This window comes from Solanum verrucosum, unplaced genomic scaffold (genome assembly GCF_900185275.1).
Source record: "Solanum verrucosum unplaced genomic scaffold, falcon-dt-bn FXZP01000012.1, whole genome shotgun sequence".
NCBI lineage: Eukaryota > Viridiplantae > Streptophyta > Magnoliopsida > Solanales > Solanaceae > Solanum > Solanum verrucosum.
In genome coordinates this window covers 5,139,074-5,147,009 of record NW_026020063.1, presented here as the reverse complement: position 1 = coordinate 5,147,009, position 7,936 = coordinate 5,139,074, and positions in this window count along the sequence as shown.

Below are 7,936 nucleotides of genomic sequence, written 5' to 3'. Positions count from 1 at the left end.
AAATGTTAATACTTGTTGATTAGTTGGCATTTTGTTAATGTAGATACATGATCATGGTTACTTCTTTAGAAATCATGTTTTAGAATTTATTTTGGGGTTTTCAGGATTGTTGTCATGTTTTTTCTCCTTTCCTCGATCATCCTTACCTTGTGGCATGTGTTCTACTTGTTTAAGTTTGTTGTGGAAAGAATATTTGGCCTTAATCTAGGTGGACTAGTGCTTGCCTTAGTTTTTGAGTCGATATGCCTTAATTTTTCTTTGTCGTCGCTCCATATGTCTTATTTTCCCGTAGACTAATATAGTATACTTTGGTCTGATAGAATGAGCCCTAATTAGGATTTGACTCAGCTTTGATGACCTTTATATCAATAGCTTCCTTTTCTATGGACTATGAGGTTTGCGGTTGAGATATTGGGGTGCATTTGATGACATAGGATTGGATTTTGTTCGGGATTAATGTGTTGTATTGATTAACTTGGACTGGATGTCGTTCAATAGTTACACTATAATGATGCTTTGGCATGATATTCTTCATGGTAGCTCCTTTGGTTGTAGATTTGAGGTCTGGTCATGATTCCTTATTTTAGTTACAAATTCAAGGTCTGGACATATGATCTTCACCTACAGTTCATATTTTGGGCTCATTATCCATTATGGAGTTGATATTTTTCATCTTTGTTCTCTGTTGTTTGAGGTCTAGGCTATGCACTCTCTCACTCTGGATTCACCAAGTTATGTTCTCTGTAGTTGTAGTTCTTTTATGTATATGTCAGGCTTATGCATTCTGTTCGAGGTTTTATTTATACTTGTGCATAAATGTACTTTTGGGCTTATAAAGGGGTTGAGGTAGGTTTTAGTTAGTTAGTTAGTCACTTGCCTTATTTAAGTTCTTCTATACAATCGTTTGCATTCCGGTTAGACTTCCACTCTATTGACCTCTATTGTGTTTAAATTCTCACTTTTACAATTGCCTTTACTTTTTTAGCTCAGTCGGCCTTTGATGCCTAAAAAGTACCTATTGTTTGGTACACATGATACACTCTACAATAGTTTCATAATTCAGGTTTGAGCACCAACCATTAGTATTGATTTCAAGCAAGTTGCCGCAAGATTCAGAGATGAGGGTGCTCTTTCAAGGCAGGTCAATCAGGTCAAAGGTGTTGCGATAGTGGAGAAGCCCTCCACAAAACCGCTTGTAGTAGCCTGCCAACCCAACAAAGCTCCGAACTTCAATCACTAAAGTGGGCATAGCCCAACAACGAATACCATCAATCTTCTCCTGATCTACCATGATATAATACTTGAACACCCCGTGCCCCAAGAATGCTACAGATTCTAGCCAAAACTCGCACTTTGAGAACTTGGTATAAAGCCACTGATCTCTCAAACTCTGGAGAACAATCCTGAGATGTTGCTTATGATCACTCCTACTCTCTGAGTATACCAGAATGTCATCTACGAATACAATGATGAAAAAATCAAGATACCACCTGAACATTTGTGTCATCAGGTCCATAGATGACATTTTGGTATACTTAGGGAGTAGAATGATCATGCCAGCATGTGAGGATTGTACTCCAGACATTAAGAGACCAACAACTTTATGCCACATTTTCAAAGTACGACTTTTGGTTGGATTTGTGAAACAAATTCAGGAAATTAAGTAAGCAATCAGTAAATAAGATTTAAACTTTGGTTGTTATAAGATGAAAAAATAACTAGGGTGTACGTGTTCCCCATAAGCTCATAACGCGGTAATCCTAGTTATATCAATCCTTACCTAGTGTATTACATGCAAAGTGATAAGTTATGTATCTCTAAATCCTTGGTCCAGAATCTAGAGAATTTCACCCCGTATCTTGGTCCGGCTACGTGTGTATAATTTACTAACCCTTACCTTTACCTCATATTAGACATCACATCAATGTATGACTTAGTTTTCACCCTCGTACCAATCGACATTAGACTATTGGATAGTATCACACTAAATCTATGTTGATAATTCTTTTCTTATTAACTACCTCCTTGGTCCGGCAAGTAGCAACAAGGCGATTTCTAACATTGCGCATCATTAAAAAGACTTCTAAACAAAAGAATTATCAATGCATGCAACAACACTAATCAAGAATTGCTTAATTACTATTCATACTTTGTTAATCGCTCATGGTTCCCACAACCCTAGTTGTGGATTTAGTTACCCATATTAACAAGAACACAATTCATAGTTTTCGAAGAAGAAATCATGAACTTAAGTAATAAGAATGATAAACCCAAAATTTCAACTTGAACTGCTAAGCCAAATCTTAAAATGAACTTAGGAAATTAAGAATTGCTAAAGTTGAAATTAATCTCCCTAAGCCAAAAACTAGAACAAAGGTAATAATGTCTAACCCCAAAAATGAGGTTTACATACCTTATTTATAGAAAAACAAGTCCCAACTAAAATGGAAATGAAGTAAGGAAATAATGTTTCAGCACACTTCTTCGATCTACGACACTGACCTACGGATTGTGGATTGATCTACCGTCCGTTGGTCCCTTCCTTGACTCAGGACTTAGGCAAATCTCTTACTTCAAAATCTTCACATCTCTGAACCAAACGACGGATCCACAGTACGGACCGTGGATTAATCTACGGTCCGTCTATCCTCCTCCGTAGCTCCACACTTAGAATCTTCAAAATCAGGTCCTGGAACCTCCTCCCAGTTGCATTCGATAAGCCTGCAGTATGGTCCGTAGATTCATCTACGGTCCGTCATTTGCAACCGTGGTTCCACACTTAGTAAAAAATTCTCTTATCTTCATCAATGCCTTGCCTGCTCATCTACGTCAACGATCTATGGAGCGTGAATGGACCTACGGTGGTCTGTAGATCACCTTCATAGATGCCCTTTTTGCACATCTATTAGCTGTGTTTCTCAATTTTCGTGGCTGAACATATTTCCTGCAAACATGATAAAAATACACAAAAACCAATACAGAATGTCTCTAGACAAACACAACTCTGAAGTGAAATGTATTAAAAATACCATATATTCACGGTTCATCAACACCTTCACCTTAAATTTGTTGTTTGTCCTCAAGCGACACACTACGACTCTAAACGAAACTCGTATAGAAACAAGCAATTCAAGCACAAGCAATCACATAGCTCTCTACCCCGACTCTCTTTTTGGGTGTAAATCTTTTCTCTTCAGACTCAACAAGCTAACTTGTGCGGATCAAAACATGAGACAGATCGACCAATCAACACACAACATACACTGTTTCACTATCACCAAGGTACCAACTTTCCGACAATGTAACCAGTGCCCTAACTTCAAATGAACTCCATTTTTTTCACACAATGCATTATGATTTTGAGTACAAGGATTTATTCAACACTCACACTCAGAAGTAATTTCAAGTATAGTTAGTGCTCAATACCATAGGAATGGCCTTATTTTAACTGCTTAGACTCTCCAAACTAGGTTCTAGGATCACTATAGGACTTTCTTGGCTTGCAACATAGGATCAGGGTCAGGTGTGGTACATTTGGGTACTTTTAGCGACTTTCTGCCCTCCTTGACATTACATTAGGCCTTTCTACCTCTTTTTTCCCTATTTTTGACATCCTAACTTTTTATCTTCTTTCCCTTGTTTCTTTTCAACCATGGATGCGACTTTTGACTCTGTAGCTCTTTATTTTTCACTTTTCTTCTTTTTCTTGCATTTTCTTCTTTTCTTTAGCTTTTAACAATTCTACTCAATTTATTTTGCACAAAGTCACATCTTCTTCTTGCTTTTGTTTTTCAACACCAAACTCTTTTCATACCCATTTTTATTTTGATTTCCTCTTTCATAGCCACCCTCAACTTATGAATTTTCCATTAGTTAAGGTGTACAATACTCGATGTCGGATCTGGGCTAAGATTGAGGTCACTTTTTGCATTACCCACGCTCAACTTAGGCTTTTGGCCTAAGTCGAGCACTACATAAAAATCAGCTTTTACCGACGGACGAAATCCGTCGCTAATCTATGATATTCGTCACTAAACATGATTAGCGACGGATTATTGATTGTTGCTATATCGCTCGTTGATAATCTCTTAGTGACGAAAAATGTGTTCCGTCACAAATTTAGCGACGGACTAATCCGTCATTATATTTATAAATTCGTTGCTAATTTCACAATTCATTCCGTCATTTTTAATAAATTCGTGACAGATTTTTCGTTGCTAATTCGTCGCAATATATTCCGTCGTTTAAGCCAGCACATTTGGCGCAAAACAAGTTCGTCACTGGTCAGTCACCATATTTGTTGCTAAATTTTTTCTTGTAAATTTGATTTATTTTGTTTTCAATATGCTGCTGATATAATTCAAATTAAATTGCTAAATACCCCAAAAATAATAAACATATAAAATAATATCATAGATAGTTCAAAATATATAGAATATCGAAATCTCATATTTTTTATTCAAAACATCCAAAACAATATATCAACTGTTCTTAAAAGAAGCTACATTCATCAAATATTTTTACTGCAGAATTTGTACTTTCCAAAAAGCAGACAATAAAACAAAAAGGGATACGATTGTCACGTGAAACTAATTGAGGATCAACCTCGTCCTCATTAGTAGTAGCTGAAGGAGGCACTAAGGGTGTCACAGTTGATGGGTTGTCAATGGGAGTACTCCCTTCTTCCCTCCCCATAACAACGGGAAGAAAGTGATTAGTAAGTGCAGGAAGCATTTGCTTTACAAACTCATCCATATTTGTTATCGGTGTTGATTGAGAAATTGAAAGAAGTACTGATGATGAGGTAGAAAGTTTCTGCCCGTTGTAACTTTTGCTTCAGAACCAAGATTGTACATTCTTCTCTTCTTTTCTCCCCCCACAGCTTGATAAAATTCTTCACATTGATCAATATCAGCTTGAGACACTATTTTTTCCCGCAATTTTTCTTCATATTTTTTCTGTATTAAGTAGAGGAAAAATGAAAGCATTAAACATTGGGAATAAAATATATTTTGAAGGAAAATACAAAAACATGCATAACCTTTTAAGCATTAGCATTAATGTACAAATTGGGCCTTCAAATTGCATGCTATGAAATTTAACAAATTATGGGATCTAATATATTTCAATTGGATCAGGTGAGCATATTGTGAGAGATCATGAGGGCACTTAGTTGCTAATTATGGCAACAACTAGACAGTCGAAGAACAAACCATCAATAAAGTGCAAGATCCTAATAAGAATGTGTTTTCCCTGCATGTTGTCAAGAAATGGATCAGCAGCCCAATTTGGAGAACCAGAATTCATTTAGTGTTCATAAACAAATGCTTTATCCATAGAGAAAGATCAACTTCATACGAACATACCAACATTTCATCGAAATAAAGAAATAGAAGGAAGAATCAGACGACAGATCCGCAGAAGTTCCATTTCATGTATATGAACCATATGATCCCAACTAAGAAAACAACTCATTTCATACCTAAACAAAAGTAATACACACTATATATATCAATATTTTCTGTTTTGATCTTTCACTGTTCAATTATTAGTATTCAACACAAATTGATTAAACCTTTCAATTTCACTAAAGAACGAAATTTTCAAAAGCTCCTTAGCAGTTGGCCACGTCTGGATTCTCTCTAAGACAAGAAAGAACAATCTCCTCAAACTCCTGCGAAAACACTATTTTCTTTCGTTTAACAAAATCCATCACTTTCTTAAGTATCTTATCCCTCTTGATCATCATATTTTTAAGTGATTTTGGAAATTTCTTCATAACTACATAAGAAACTTCTACAATATAATAATAGAATATTTGGCCAAAAACATCCTTACACTAAACGTATAATTTAAGGTGCATCCTTGAACTATGCTTGTTAATAAAAAGCATCCTTAAAGTGTAAAAGATTTGGCAGTTTTCATCCTGCTGTTAAGCTCCGGCAAAAAACTAACAGCACCTACCCTTTGGCTGCAATTCACATGAATTTTCGCTAAAATCCCCAAATTACATAAAAAGAAGGCCGAGAAGAGAATGCTAAACATGAAAGGAAACCCCCTATACATAATTGGAGGCCAAAATACAAGTTGATGATCAAGCAGGAAAGACAGTTGTAGAATGTGTATATTGTTCAGCTAACACATCAGGTTTAAATAGAGGAACAAATCAAATTGAGAGTCTTATTGCAAATATTTCGGTAACTAACAGGTTTAATGGATTGATTGATACAGCTAATACTCAAATGTCCTCAAACTTTCATGCCCAAATCTTCTTTCTCAACTGTCTCTGATTCTATGCACTCTTTAGTTTCAGTTTTACTCTTTCTGACCAATACCATTATATCTACATTGGGTGATAAACATCAATTATCAATGGAGAAGATACTATATAGGGCATGGAATAGTTGGCATGCTTACACGAATAGCTGGATTACTTCTACCTGAGGACTTGCCACGACCTCTTCCTTGAGCCATACCTATATACAAATATAATAGTGTTGTTAAACCAAATCAGAGAGAAACAACAAATTAAGCATAACGCATAATAATGAGAACTACTGCAGCAACATAAATTAGAATGAAATAGTTATCACTAGTACAAAATAAAGTTCAGCTACCTGAGTGAAATACTTTTCAATTAAGTGAAAGTGAGCTGAAGTATTAAAATTGCCGCTGACGTAAGCTTGCAGATAAACAGAAAGAATTGATGCCTGTAAGTACAAGAGTGTAATAGCTATCATTGACTTCTATCAGAAGAGATCATATAAATTAAGGAACAAATTATAAAAGAACCATGGACTTCTATTAGAAGCTTTACACAAAGAATTAGTAGAAATCTATAGAAAATTTGAACACAACTACAAGATACTAGGGAACTGGAGAAACCTTTTGAAAGGCTGAAATGCTAAATATTATCAGATCATATGATTTTGATAAGAAATCTGGACCTGATGGTTACACTATGCTCATCAAAGTAATATTGATATATAAACCATTTACATCAGAACTATCACATGATTAAGTCAAGTAATGCCATTCATTTAAGAAAATGATTTGTTGAGCTCATCAATTTAGAAATCAAGAAGGCACATAACACACTTCAACTCAAGAATTAGTAGAGATCTGTTGAACACACATTATTAAAAGTCGAGAGTTAATTGATTTTAATATGGTATATCTTGGATGAGTTGCCTAACATTTAGCATGACTTAGTCATAGACTCATAGTTAAAGTCAGCTTGAATTTCTTAATCTTTACGCTAAGCAAACAAGCTCATCTACAATGTGGAGTGTGTATTGTTCTTTTGTAAATCTTCCTTTCGAGTAGATCAATCTGAGCATTGTTGGCAAGCTACAGAGTGCTCAAACTAAGGAACCTCTCATGAACCCACCCCTGCCCTATTAATTGTTTTAAAATATTAGCTATGTCCCGCCTTGCCCTGCCCCACGTTGCCCCGTTTAAGTATTGCCCCGCCCTGCCCCATTAAACCTTTACCCTGCCCAGCCCTGCTCTTGACCTTCCCCATTGCCATCCCTAGTAAACTAACATTATTTATTACCAGAAAAACTTATCCAACCAAAATTATAAACAGAAAAATTAAACCAACACATTTTTTTGGAAAAAAAAAAGAAGCTATTGTGGAGGTAAGGGAGGGGGAGAAAAAGAGTGATACCTTTTAATGAAGCGAATCAGGTCGACAACCACTAGTCACAAACAAAAAAAAGCTATCTGCAGTATAAAATAAAGCATAAATCAGTGTGCAATTTACTTCGCAAAAAAAAAGTAAATCAGTGTTGAAATAAGACATCAACACTAAGCACGCTGCTGCAGAATTGGAGCTGTTAAATTAAAGTAACACTTGGTTATAAATGCAAGAGAGTAACTACATTATGCAAATTTGTTTCTCGTAAGATTGGTGTCACAAGGCACACTCTTA